The sequence below is a fragment of the Bos grunniens genome, chromosome X (genome assembly GCF_055505025.1).
Source record: "Bos grunniens cultivar Pamir isolate PY7600 chromosome X, Bosgru_T2T1.0, whole genome shotgun sequence".
Classification (NCBI taxonomy): domain Eukaryota; kingdom Metazoa; phylum Chordata; class Mammalia; order Artiodactyla; family Bovidae; genus Bos; species Bos grunniens.
In genome coordinates this window covers 84,189,313-84,202,857 of record NC_141194.1, presented here as the reverse complement: position 1 = coordinate 84,202,857, position 13,545 = coordinate 84,189,313, and the positions used below count along the sequence as shown (strand labels likewise).

The following is a 13,545-nucleotide window of genomic DNA, read 5'->3' as shown; positions in this document are numbered from 1 at the left end:
AAGCAAAGCATTTTTAAAAGCAAGATGGGGGATGAGCGTCTCAAAGAATGTGATGATTTCCGGCACAACTCTCTGGTTGATGTTGAGGCTACAGGGCAGTTAACATCCTTAGGCGCTGGTAGGTGGGTGGGGGTGGGGGGCGCTACATCCTCCTGATCATCAAGTAGTTAATTTCTTCCATTAGGTGGTGGTTTTAGCATCTGAAAAACTCAGGAAATATGAATGAGATACTATTATCTGGGTACTTCAGAGAGAGGCACTGCAACAGAGGATATGGGAGAGAGGATCTGTCCTGAGAAGGCCCCAGAGCATCCTGCTCAGTTACAGTATCACTCCATTTGGTTCTCGCATCTCTCCACCTATTTTACAAGTGGATGGCAACCCACTCCAGTATTCTTGCCTGGAGAATCCCATGGACAGAGGAGCCTGGTGGGCTACAATCCATGGGATCGCAAAGAGTCAGACATGACTGAAGCGACTCAGCATGCACGCATCCATACTGTCATTCTCCAAGATTTTTCAGCTAGAGCTGTATGGCCCCAGAGCACAGCTTTTGCCCCCAGCACTGCCAGCCTCTTCTGCCTGATGGCCATCTGCATACTCTTGGGACTGCCGGGGCTGCTGTGTGGGAGACAGGGTTCCTCCCCTGATGACAAATGATGGTGTCTTAGAAGACAAAGACCTAGCTCATGGGGGAAATATTCATAAGGTTATCACCCCCAGGAAATTAAAATACATCCTCTTTCTACTCTCCTTTCTGTACCAAATTATTCTTACAGGAGATGTTGGTAGCAGAATCAAAAGAAACATTTTTGTATGCTGGTTGGGGACTGAGACCTAAAAGTTATTACCTCTTTTCTGTTTCCTAACTTGTGAGTTGCACCTGAATGCATCCACCTAACTGAAATACTTTTTCAAAATCTCATTTTACTTAATTTCTATTTAGACAATGCACTAAACCATTACCTTCCAACATGGAGATCAATAGATGAATTTGAAATTTCTTTGCAAGGTGTCATTTAAAATAGGAGCTTTGGGAATTGCCTGGTGGTTCAGTGATTAGGACTCAGTGCTTTCACTGCTAGGGCCTGGGTTTGATCCTTGGTCACTGGGGAACTTAGATCCCACAAGGCCCATGGTGCAGGAAAAAAAAAAAAGACAAGGGGAAAAAATGAGCTTTGCCCTAAAAATCTGAAGACTTGAGTCCCAATTCTGGATCTGCCACTTATTAGCCTGTGTGTATGTGCTAAGTCACTTCAGCCGTGTCTGACTCTTTGCCACCCTATGGACCATAGCTCACCAGACTCCTCTGTCCATGGGATTCTCCAGGCAAGAATACTGGAGTGGGTTGACATGCCCTTCTTCAGGGAATCTTCCCAACCCAGGGACTGAACCCACATCTCTTAGTCTCTTTCATTGGCAGGCAGGTTCTTTACTACTAGTGACCCTTGAAGAACCCTTATTAGCCTGTAATGTGTTGTGGACCATGTGCGGGTTGGAAAAGAATTTCCAGAGATGAGGGAGAATGAGAGGAGAGTAAAGTTTATTAGAGGGGGAGATGCTGTTAGAACAGGGGGCTGGCTCAAGGAAGAGCCAAACCCTTTAAGCAGGCTAGCATTCAATCTTTATAGCCTTAAGATAGAGAAAATTCCTACTGGAATGCTGGTATTAGGTGATTGGTTAGGATGCTATAGGGTGGGTATTTTACCTAATACGGGGTCAGGGGAACTGGTCAGTTTAGATCTGGAGGCTCATGACAACAGTTGCTATGGGGCTTGGTCAGTTCCAAAGATTTTTATCCTGTGCCCTTGGTACATGGTTCCTCATAATGTTAGGCAAATACACTTAATTTTGTTAAATCTGTTTCCTCATCTGTAAAATGCAAATAATTATATTTTCCTTGCTTAATTCACAGAGGTGACATGGTAGGGATACCACTATTAGGAAGTGCTTTGTTAATCTACAAGCAGAAGCCACTGGACAAGATGAATTGGAATGCTCAAAAGGTCATGAGTGGGAAAGAGACCTTCAGCAGGGCTCAAAGAAAGGGGTTCATCAAGGATTCGGTCATGGAGAAAAATTATGTGTCTTTCAACTGGATTCACTTTATCTTAGCTTGAGGGGTGCAGATCCAAATAGTCTCCAGCCGGATGCCTGATATTCGTCACCCCTCTGACTTCCAGGAAACAAGTCTTGGTTCTCATCTAAACTGAGTGCCCCACTTCTAGAGGGAGAGTGGCATGAGGACGAAGTGACTGCTTGACACCAGTGAAACCAGGCATCTGGATAATACTGGCTGGATGAGCAGACTAAAAAGTAGAGAACCGACTGCATGCCACCTTGGTTACAGGGCTTCCCAGGTGGCGCTGGCAGTAAGGACCCTACCTGCCTAATGCAGGAGACGTAAGAAATGTGGGCTCGATCCCTGGGTTGGGAGGATCCCTTGGAGGAGAGCATGGCAACCCACTCCAGTATTCTTCCCTGGAGAATCCCATTGGCAGAGGAGTCTGGCGGGCTACGATCCACAGGGTCAGACAGGGCTGAAGCTGGACTTAGTACCCACCTACACTCACACCTTGGTACAAGCACAGAGATTTGGCAATGGAGTGAGAGATAGGAGAAAAGGCGGAAACTCAGATCCTGTATGAAGTTATGGCGCCTCAACTCCCAAAAGTTAACCCCAAGTTAGAACAGAAATTGCCTTCTGGGTAGTCCAGACAGCGCCGACATAGTGAGCAGCTCACTCAATACCATGTGATGGTGACTGTCCTTGGTCTCTTGGTGTCTTAGTCTCCTTAGCTATAGGTTTTCCAAAGATACGTGTTAAAGGATGCAATTTATCAGTGCCCAGAAAGAAGACTGAAGGTAAGGACGTGTTCATTAACGGCAGGCCTGGCACCCTAGTGCTGAGCCCCTTCTCCCCCATCTCGCTCATTGCACCTCCAACCCCGATCCCCAGACCAGCATAATCAGGTTTGGGAGACTGAAAGGGCTTCAGTTCCGCCTGGCTGCAGGAACCATAAATTCCAGACTAGGTCGGAATTGGAATAATCGCAGTCAAAATACATCCAGATGCTCTTACACACACAGGCGCGCGCGCATCCCCAGGCCATGGGGCGCACGTGAGCCCACGCCCCGCACGCCCAGCCCTGCCCCTCGCCGGAGCATCCTCCGCAGCTGCCACAGAAGCCGCCGCCTCCTCCTTCTCCTCCTCGTCCACCTCCTCCTCTTCCTCCTTCTCCGCGGCTGCTGTGACTCCCATCCCCTCTTGTCCTCATTCCTCTCCCAGTACTTGCTCCTCCTTCCATCCCCGGCGCCTGCTGCCCGGCGCCGGAGGGCAGAACCCTCGGCAACGGCTCCCCTCCGCTCGGGCCACGAAGAGGCTGGAACAGGTCTGTGTCGGGGGCGCTTTGTTGCAGGCTGTTGGAACGCCAGTGGCTCCAAGAGCCGTTGGGGCGGGGGTGGGGAGGGGGGTAGGGCACGGGGCAGACGGGAGGGTAGATTATTTCTCAGGTTTTGGTCTTTTTCTATGAATAGATGGGATGCGATGCAGTGGGAGGGCAGTCTAGTCCCTTTGCCAGTTCGCCGTCCCTGTGGCTTCATGGAGAGAGAGCTCGGTAGCTGCCCGGACTCGTGACCCTGCCCACCTCTAAAGCTCTCTTTCTTTGGGCCCCCAGTGCCCACATCCACTTCCCAGAGCTGAGCTTTCTCTTGTTGGGGGCGCTCATGGGTGGGGGCGGGGAGAGATGGATAGAGCCAGCGGGACGCCTGGGTGCATGAGGCTTTGTTGCCTACAACAAAACCAGTCCCCACCAGCTTCCAGTTCCAGGCTAGGCTACAGTCTGCAGGTAGAGTGGGGTGTGGATGGGGCAGTCTGGGGAAGTGAGGGAATGTGAGGGGCACTCCCTGTGTGTGACTGGCACACAGGAATGCAAATTTGGGAGGGAGATGGTGCAGGTTTTGTGTGGGGTTTTTGAGCGTGATTTGGAGTGGGGTGTGTGTGTGTGTGTGTGTGTGTGTGTGTGTGTGTGTGTGTGTGTTTGTGTGTCTGCACCATGGGGCTGGGCTACTCTTGGCGTTACATGTCCTTGGGTATCATCCCATGCCAAGCCAGATTGCAGTAACACACAGGCAGATCAGGTCCAACCTGTTCTGTCCACATCAGAAGGGTAATGATGGTTTCAAAGTCATGGAAATCCCGCCAGCTGGGGCTGTTGCTTAGGACATTCTGGATGTGGAATCTCTAGCCAGGTTGGCCAAGTCCTACTGGACATCATTATTGTTCCCCCAAAGATGCCCAACTTTCTTAACAGGCTTCTCTTCTCAGCCAATGAGGATACAAAGCTCTTACAGTGATCCCTGCAGTAACTCCCCCCACCCCACTTCCTCACCCCACCCCTTTAATTAGTGAATCCTCATGTCTTTACTGCAGTGATGTTAGCAGTGGGTTAGGACGTAGCTGTATTATGTTTGGAGAAAACGGACATACTAAAAGCATTATGCGTTAGTTGTGAATTTGGTTTAGAGGGTTTTTTGTTGGTTGATCCATAAGGTGTGAATTGGCATGGCAATTTTTTTTTTTTTTTTACCAAAGAGAGAAGAGTTCAATAAAAATGAACAAAACTAGTAAGCCTCCTCTTTGACATTTTAATTTATGATTTTAATAAAGTGTTGTTTTTCAGGGTTGAAAAATGTACAATTAAGAACAGTGATCATTTAGTCAAACAACTGACATTTATTAAACACCTGCTATGCACCAGAGGTGTTAGGTATTGGAAGTATCAAAATGAATAAATGAATGAAACATCGTCTCAGCTCTCAGGGAGTGTACAGTCTGGTAGGCGAGAGAGAAGGTGTAAACAGATAATTACAGTAGAGTTTGACAAGGCCTGGGCAGGGTACTGTAAGACCATGGAAGAGGGAAGCCTGCCTAGAGGAGTGGGGAGAAGATCAAGAAAGGTTTCATGGGGGAAGTGACATTTGAATGGGTCTTGAAGAATTAATTCACCAGGTGGTTAAATTGAAGTGACAGCATATATAAAGATAGAGGAATCCTTGGACGGGTCACTGTTACATTCTCAACAAAGTTAGGATGAATCTCCTTGGACTGGGATGGTGATTAATAGTGAATTCAAAAGGAGCCAGTATTGCAGAGTGATACAGATCAGAATACATCCCCATCTTAAGAAATGTCTAGCTCGTTGATTAATATTAGTGTGTTTTGCTTTAAGCAAATCTGATATATGTAATTATGGATTAACAAGGCAAATGAACTAGATGGGGACAGTATTCACATTGCAGAATTTGTTGTTTTACAAAAGGATTCATAATCAGATCATCTTAAATAACAGTGCCCCTGTGACCTTTACAGTGAATATTATACCAAAAAGCAATTTATACAAAATTGTTCCCATAACAATGGATGGATACAGAAAGGTATATTTGTATTACATTTACTTTTTGCATACAAATTTACCAATTTCAGTGGAAGTGTTTTCCCTCATGGTGTGGATGTTTAATAAACACTAAAAGAAAACGTGAAAATGGCAGTAGTAAATATGAAATCCTCTGTGATCTTCTATCATTTGAATTTTATATGCATGCGTGCTAAGTCACTTCACTTGTGTCTGATTCTTTGAGATCCTACGGACCATAGCCCACCAGGCTCCTCTGTCCATGGGATTCTCCAGCCAACAATATTAGAGTGAGTTGCCATGCCCTCCTCCAGGGGATCTTTCTGACCCGCGTCAAACCCGTGTCTCTTATGTCTCCTGTATTGGCAAGTGGATTCTTTACCACTAGCGCCACCTGGGAAGCCCCGAATTGTATATAAAATACAAATTAATCAGGACAGAGTCTTCAGGGAGTTTTACATTTTAGGTACTTTTAGTAGTGTCACTGGTAATTAATAATAGCACAATATTTCTGTGCCGTGTGTTAGTTCTAAAATGGATATATGATGACCACTCTAATACTCATGCAATGAAGCCAGAAGAGGGGCAGATTCTGAGTCTTCTGTTTTGTTGTGTGGGCACTGATTGCATGGGCTGATGAATGGCACTAGGAATGAACCTAAGAGATGGATGATTTCTACTGGAAGTGCCTGGTGAGCACAATATTCTGCTAGTTAAGAGTGTGGACCTTGAACGTTTGGACCAGCATCCCAGGCATTTACTCCCTTCAATGAAGACCCAAAATAGCTCTGGCTTCTATTTGAAAGATGTGGTGTGCCAGCAGAAGTAGGCAAGCTTGAATCGGCTTCCTCTCATCTGGCCAGTGCCCTGCTGCAGAGGAAATGATGCCCTGAGGTCCTTTGGGTGCATCAAGGTCCTTTGGTCACTGGCTGTCAGTATCAGAAGGTATGGGGCGTTTCTCTAAGAAACATCCTCTACAGCTTGGGCTAGAACTGAAGTCATCTGTTACTATGGTGATACTCAGATTAGCCTAATGGCTAGGACAGTGCTTCCTAAGGCGGGTTCTGAAAAGACTAGTCCCATAGGATGGTAGTAGGTGTTACACACACACTCACACCCACCCATCCCCCCACTCATACCCACCCACCCCCCCACACACACCCACTGAGTTTTGTGGTTAAGTTAACTTTGAGAAATTCTTGCTTAAACAGAAACAGTTTTGTTTATTGCAGGGCTTCTAAAAGCCATCACTAAGCTAGTGTATATCTTTGCCCACAGAACCTGGTGTTCCAGCAAGCATTTGGTGGAGCTGGTGTGGGGAAGAACATTCTTTGGGCAATGCCAGGCAAGAGCATTTTTGCACTGAGTTTGGAGGCTGTCACTGTCTTGCTGAGTAAACTTGGATGACTCCCTTCAGCCCTCTAGGCTTTCCTTCCCCCATGTGTAAAATGAAGCTGATAATGATCATTGCTCTCACTGACTGTGATGGTGTGATGACAACTAAGATAATATCCCTGCAAGTATTTTGAGCTCCTTAGAAGAAAGGCTGTATATAAACTCAAGGTTATTATGAAAGGGAAGTGAAGAATTAAGGCAATTATCTCAATAGTTCGGGCCCTAGTCCTGTTTTTCTGCTGCCTTATTGGGCAGTCTGCCTCAGTTCTCTGCTCTGCTTTGACTGCAAAAAACCTATATCCTCATCCAACCTTGGGTGACTCAGTTCTCTGGGGTTGCTTCCTTTCACATCCTGACACTTTCAGCATGGCCTTTAATTTCCTGGTCCAGAGGTATCATCAGTGCAGCCTCAAGGAAATCCCATCAATCTGAATGCACCCTGCTGACCAGAGAGCCCTGGAGGTGGGAATTAAATGTAGTTGGAAAATTGCTTTTATCCTTCAGACTCATCCTCCTGCAGAAGCAGTTCTAAAGGACCATCTTGGAAGCTGAATGCTATGGGGTCCTCTCCAGTGGCCCCAGTGCTCCATCTGGACCAGAGTCCTGTTCGCAGGAGAGGTTTCTTGACCAGTTTCCAGGGTCCCTTTTGCCAGTAGGAAGTCATGGCCATCTTTAAGGAAATTTAAAGCAAAAGCAAAACCACTCTCATGACCATTGACCCTTCCTGATTCCCGTGACTCTTTGTTAATTCCTTCTTTTCCTTACAAGCTGCCTTGAAAGGATAGAGTTCTTGAGGATTAACCACTAAATAATCATTGCAGACTGGGTTTGAGGTAGAGACTGAGGTGAGGGCATTAGAGTTAACAGTCTACCATGCTCTGTACATGGACCAGCAATTTCCCACATGCAAGCGGCAAGCTTCCATCGCAGTAGGAAGCATTTAGGTTCAACCACAAGAGGAAACTGTGTGACTTTAAGATGTGATGCTGGAAAGTGAGAGTGAAGTTGTTCTCTGTCCTGGAGAGCTTGGTGGAAATGCCTATCCGAGAGGGGCGAGTCATAGCACGGTAGAGCTGCAAGTGCCTCGTGAAGTTCACCTGATTCAAACGTTCTCTTTGGATGAGGCAAATGAGGCCCAGAGAAGTGCAGTAAGCTACCCAAGGTCACACAGCTACCATATGTCAGAACAGAAGTCCTCCTAAAAGCTAAAAATCAGATCTGCTGCCTCCTTATGCTCTTTACACAGCTTCATACCCAGCTGTGTTCTTGTATGGGGCCTCCTTGGTGACTAGACAGTAAAGAATCTGCTTGCAATGCAGCAAACCTGGGTTCGATACCTGGGTTGGGAAGATCCCCTGGAGAAGAGACTGGCTACCCACTCCAGTGTTCTTGCCTGGAGAATTCCATGTACAAAGGAGCTTGCCCAGCTATAGTATTGTATATTTGAGTGTGGATTGGCTCATTCAGTGGGACTTGGAGGTCATGTCCAAGGCTGAGTTGTGTGGGCTGTAGCAGAGGAACAGGTTTCTCTGGGAGGCCTCAAAGGCCTGCTTCCTTGTATCTCCGGATCTCCATTCCTTTTGAGCGTATGGTTGTCTGATTCACCAAGCCATGCAGCTAGCTGGAAACCTAAGGCCTGGGTGTTCTGCCAAGATACCCAGTGGGTGATTAAATCATCCCAGTCCCTCTACCTTGGTCATTATTAACATTGCATGGACCAAGGACCTCCTTGAAAGCCTGATGAAAACTACTGATGCACTCCCCAGGGAAGGGCCCACATCCGCTACCACAGGCATGTAATGGCAGCGTCATCTAGGTTTGTAGCTCCTGGTCTGCTGGCTGTTGGTGTTGGTACACAGCCTAGGATCACATGTAGATGCTCCCTAAATTCTGAAGACTCCCAGAGCTGGAATTGTCAGTCTTATTTAAGGGGAAATTGGAAGTACTGGGATGAGCCTTGTGCCAAATAGACTGGGGTGGTATAGAGGTTAGAGTGAAATTTCTTTAGGATGAAAGAATGGGATTGAATCCTGGAGTTGAAGGAAAAACAAAAAAGGAACTGAAATGAGCTAGCCGTTTCCCTTTCTCCCAACATTATGAAAGAGATAAGGAGAAAAGGAGGCATGGCATAAAGAAAGGTGGGAGACTTGGAAGAATGGGAGAGGGAGATCGTTCTAGAAAGGAGGTCCATAATGTCACCACTACATGAAACAAGCTCTTCTGAAAAAATGCAACAACGCTTCTACCTCTTTCCAGACTTTCTCGTCCTAGTTCAACTTCTAAACAGCAAAAGCTCATGTCTTTGGGAATTAGAAATTGTCTTAGATTCTGGAACACCATGTCCTTGAAGGGGACATTTTTAGAGGTTTGGAGTGGGAGCTGGACATTGTGGGGGAGTAGTACAGCTTGCCTCACTCCTTCTTTAAAGAAAGCATTTTTATGATCAAAATAATACATGCTTATGGCTTGTAAAAATAGGAATATGAAGTAGAATGTTCCTGGCCTCTCCACCACTGATTACCCACTATGTTCACAGTTTGGTATGTATAGTTAAGTGTGTGTTTCTATGAATATTCATATATGTATTCATGTGCCTAAAATAGTCATAAAAGATGTGACCAAGACACCATATACTGCTCTATAGTGTGCACTTCACTGGACACTGTGTCTGGGGGTCTTTGCCTGCCAGTATACATCTAGCTAGTTCATTCTTTTTAGCAGTTGCATAGTATTCTGTCATCCAGTTGTGACCTAATTTTTTTTTAATCCAAGCTTTATTGGTGAATTTTTACATTGTTTCAAAGTTTTACAAATTATTAAATACTGGTGCAGCCTACTTCCTTCTACATATGTCTCTCCATACTGTGGCCAGAATTTTTGTAGTGTAAATTCACAGTGGACTTTCCAGGTGGCTCAGTGATAAAGAATCTGCCCACCAATGCAGGAGACTTAGGAGACACAGGTTCAGTCCCTGGGTTGGGAAGATTCCACCAAAGGAGGAAATGGCAACCCATTCCAGTATTCTTGCCTGGAAAGTTCCATGGACAGAGGAGCCCAGCGGGATACAGTCCGTTGGATCACAAAAAAGTGGGACTTGACTGAGTGGCTGAACACACACACAGAGCACAGTAGTGACCTTATTGGTTCAAAGAGTTTAGTTTGCACATCTCTTTTATTTTTTAGAGAGCCTGCTCATTTGCCTCCAGGAACTTGATGGTGACTTACCTTCTCCCCCCAAAATGGCCATTTCTCCATGCTCTTCCTCACCCATTTCAGTTAGGTTGGTTGATCCTTTCAATCTTTGACAAAGTGATTGCTGGAAAAAAGTCTCCTTTTCCTTTGTGTATTTTTTTGAGTGCTAGTGAGGCTGAAGTATGTGTATGGCACATCTGCATTTCTTCTTCTGCATTGGCATTTCATATCCTTTGCCTATTTTTCTACTGGGTTGTTCTTTCTCATTGTGATAACCAGAATCTCTCTATATTTTGAGTAGTAATAATTTAACTGTGATCTATATTGCAAATACAGTAACTAGTCTACTATTTATCTTTTGACTTTGATTTTAGTGTCTTTCATCACACAGAGATGTTTATGATTTTAAAAAATAATCATTGCCACTCTGTTCCTTTATGAGCACTTCAACAATGCCATCATGAACGTCTGTGGACTCTATTATATGCGTTTGGCTCACTATTTCCTTAAGATGAATTCCTGGGATTGGGTTTGTTCAATTTTATATATATATATATATATAGCTAAAGTGCTTTCTAAAGTGTTTTTTTAAACCAATTTGTACTCCAACTGCAGTATATCAAAGTATACTTTATTCCTTCTCTTGAGATCTTCTGATAATTCAGGTTTTGCATCTTAAATCAAGTGCTAGGCAGAAACTCATAATTGGCATCACCAAAGGCTGGGGCATAAATCCCTAACTGCATGTGAAACACACGCAATACACATTTCACCTTCAATTATTTAAGCAAACATGTTTTTAGTTCATCTCCAACTAGAACTGTGTCAAAAGCATTTTCCAGCATCAAGTCCCTCTAAATTCACTGTGAAGTGAATGGCTATTTAGGGTCATTTCTGCTGGTGGCCGCTGCAGCAGCAGACAATGGCAAAGGAACTTTAGAGGTGTATGTTGTAAGACATTTGGAACAAAGCTACTGCTGTATCGTCACTGAACTCAGAGGTCAGCTAGATTGGTTCCAGAATTTTCCAGAGGCTGAGCACTGAGTAGGAGTCGGCTTCTCTCCGACTTGCCTTCCTGCAAAGAGGACAAGTTTGAGGCCCTCCCATGAGGAGTTATTCTAATAGAAATAAACAGTGATGTCACCCTCTGCAAAGGGAATAGTGACAAACAGGTACAGGTGTAGCTTTTCTTGTCACTCTGCCTGGGCTTGCTTCATCATCTTGCATCTCTTTGCTGCCAACATCCAGGTATGGTCAAGGGAATTTCGGTGTTTGCTTTAGGCCACACGTAGGATTAGGAGAAGGTGGATATCAGAGCAGTCATTTGTGTGGCTTAAGAACTGTCTTTAGTCTGAAGAGTGAGAGCAGCAGTAGCAACCTTTAAATCCTTTGGGGGTGGTTGAGCATGCTGTGGGCTATGAAAGAGCAGTGATAGTTGGTACCCATTTTACAGATGGAGAAGACACATCTGGAAAGGAGAAATGCTCTGAGAGTTGGATGTGCTGGAAAAGTCTCCTGACATACCTCCAACACATGCTAGTTAAAAATCTGGCCACTTTTCTCCTCTAGGGATGGATGCTGCTGCTAAGTCACTTCAGTCATGTCTGACTCTGTGTGACCCCGTAGACGGCAGCCCACCAGGCTCTCCTGTCCCTGGGATTCTCCAGACAAGAATACTGGAGTGGGTTGCCATGCCCTCCTCCAAGGGATCTTCCTGACCCAGGGATCGAACCTGGGTCTCCCACATTGTAGGCAGACACTTTTACCTTCTGAGCCACCAGGGAAGTCTGCATTTGAACTATAGCCAGTTATTATTTGTGGTTTCCCATTTACCTCAAAATCTTGGTATTTGGAAAATGACTTTAGGTCCTATCTAATATAAATGGGTTTTTTCTTTTAAAGGCTTCAAACTGATGGCCAGTAATTATTGCTCTTTGCTGCTTTGAAAAAAAAATGGCTTTGGCTGTTAAATTAATGAATGTCCTGGAACTTCCCTGGTGGCTCAATTGGTAAAGAACCCGCCAGCCAACATAGGAGACACAAGAGATGCAGGTTCGATCCCTGGGTCAGGAAGATCCCCTGGAGTAGGAAATGGTAACCCACTCCATTATTATTGCCTGCAAAATCCCATGGACAGAGGAGCCTGGCAGACTACAGTTCATGGGGTCACAAAAGAGTTGGACATGACTGAACACACACACACACACACACACACACACACACACACATACATACTCATCTTAAAGCTAGGGTGTCCCTTCTTTGATGCTGAATTATTTGTCTGTTTACTTATTTATTTTGGCTGTGCTACATGGCATACACAGTCTTAGGTCCCTGACTAGGGATTGAACCGAGGGCCACAGCAGTGAAAGCACCTAGTCCTAACCACTGGACCACCAGGGAACTCTCCAATGCTGAATAATTTATAACTGAAACATTATAGCCACAAATATGGTCTCTACACATAAATCATGTGATGAATTTCTCCTTATGGGTGGTCATAATGGAAAGGGCTATATTTTCTTTTCTTTTTAAAACTCTGCTTGATGCTTTTCATAGAACTGGGGATTGTCATGTTTTGTTTTCTAAGGATTATTCCCCAAAGGTAGCATTACTGTTTAACTCATTAGAACCAGGAGGGGATATCTACTGTTCCCATACTTAAACTTGAAAGGACAATCTTATTAAGAAGCAAAGTCAGTCAGTTAGTGGAGCTTACAGGAAATTGGGAGGCAGAGACCTGAATCCCAGTTCTGGTTTCGTTCTAATTCGCTGTGTGACCTTGAACAAGTGTTCAATGTCTCTGAGCCTCAGATTCCTCAGTCTTTGTTACGAATAGATTATATTGTAGTCCCCTTCATCTAAGCAAAGCATACTTGTCTCCAAAGTCAAAACCTGCTTAGTGACAAAATCATTTGAAAGTGAAAGTGAGAGTGAAGTCGCTCAGTTGTGTCCGATCTTTGCGACCCCATGGCCTGTAGCCTACCAGGCTTCTCGGTCCATGGGATTTTCCAGGCAAAAATCCTGGAGTGGGTTACCATTTCCTTCTCCAGGAGATCTTTCTGACCCAGGGATTGAACCTGGGTTTCCCGCATTGTAGGCAGACACTTTACCATCTGAGCCACCAGGGAAGTCCAAAATCATTTGGGGGCACATTAAAAAAATATGTTGGAGTCCCCACCTCAACCAGTTGAATCGGAAACTCCAAGAGTGGACCCAGCTAAACTATTTGTTGACCAGCTCCTTCGACGATTCAGAGATGGCTGTAACTCCTTCCTGTGGTAACTTTCTGGAGGCAAGAACTGAGTTTTCCAGCCTGAGGGATTGAAACCCATTTTCCAAAGTGGGAAAGTCCGGGTGTCTCTGGCTTAGAAACCTGTGATATGAGACCTCATTTGGGGAGGCTGGTTTGCGACCTTGTTCCCTGGGGCTAGTTTCTGCAGAGGTGAGTGGAGAGCACACTGTTCTTTTTAATAAGAGCAAGTCTGAGTGAACAAACTGACCATTTATTCAATAACGAGCATATTTCAGGCCCTTTGGCACA

At 45.2% G+C, this 13,545-nt stretch overlaps 1 long non-coding RNA gene across 1 annotated transcript in view; it reads left to right on the top strand.

The window, feature by feature from the left end:
- The first annotated feature begins 3,146 nt into the window (after positions 1 to 3,146).
- The window catches only part of LOC147340783 (uncharacterized), a 78,288-nt gene continuing 67,889 nt past the window's right edge, over positions 3,147 to 13,545 (top strand). The window contains exon 1 of the long non-coding RNA XR_015159051.1: positions 3,147 to 3,392. This is a non-coding gene — a long non-coding RNA (uncharacterized LOC147340783). The remainder of the gene's footprint in view (positions 3,393 to 13,545) is intronic.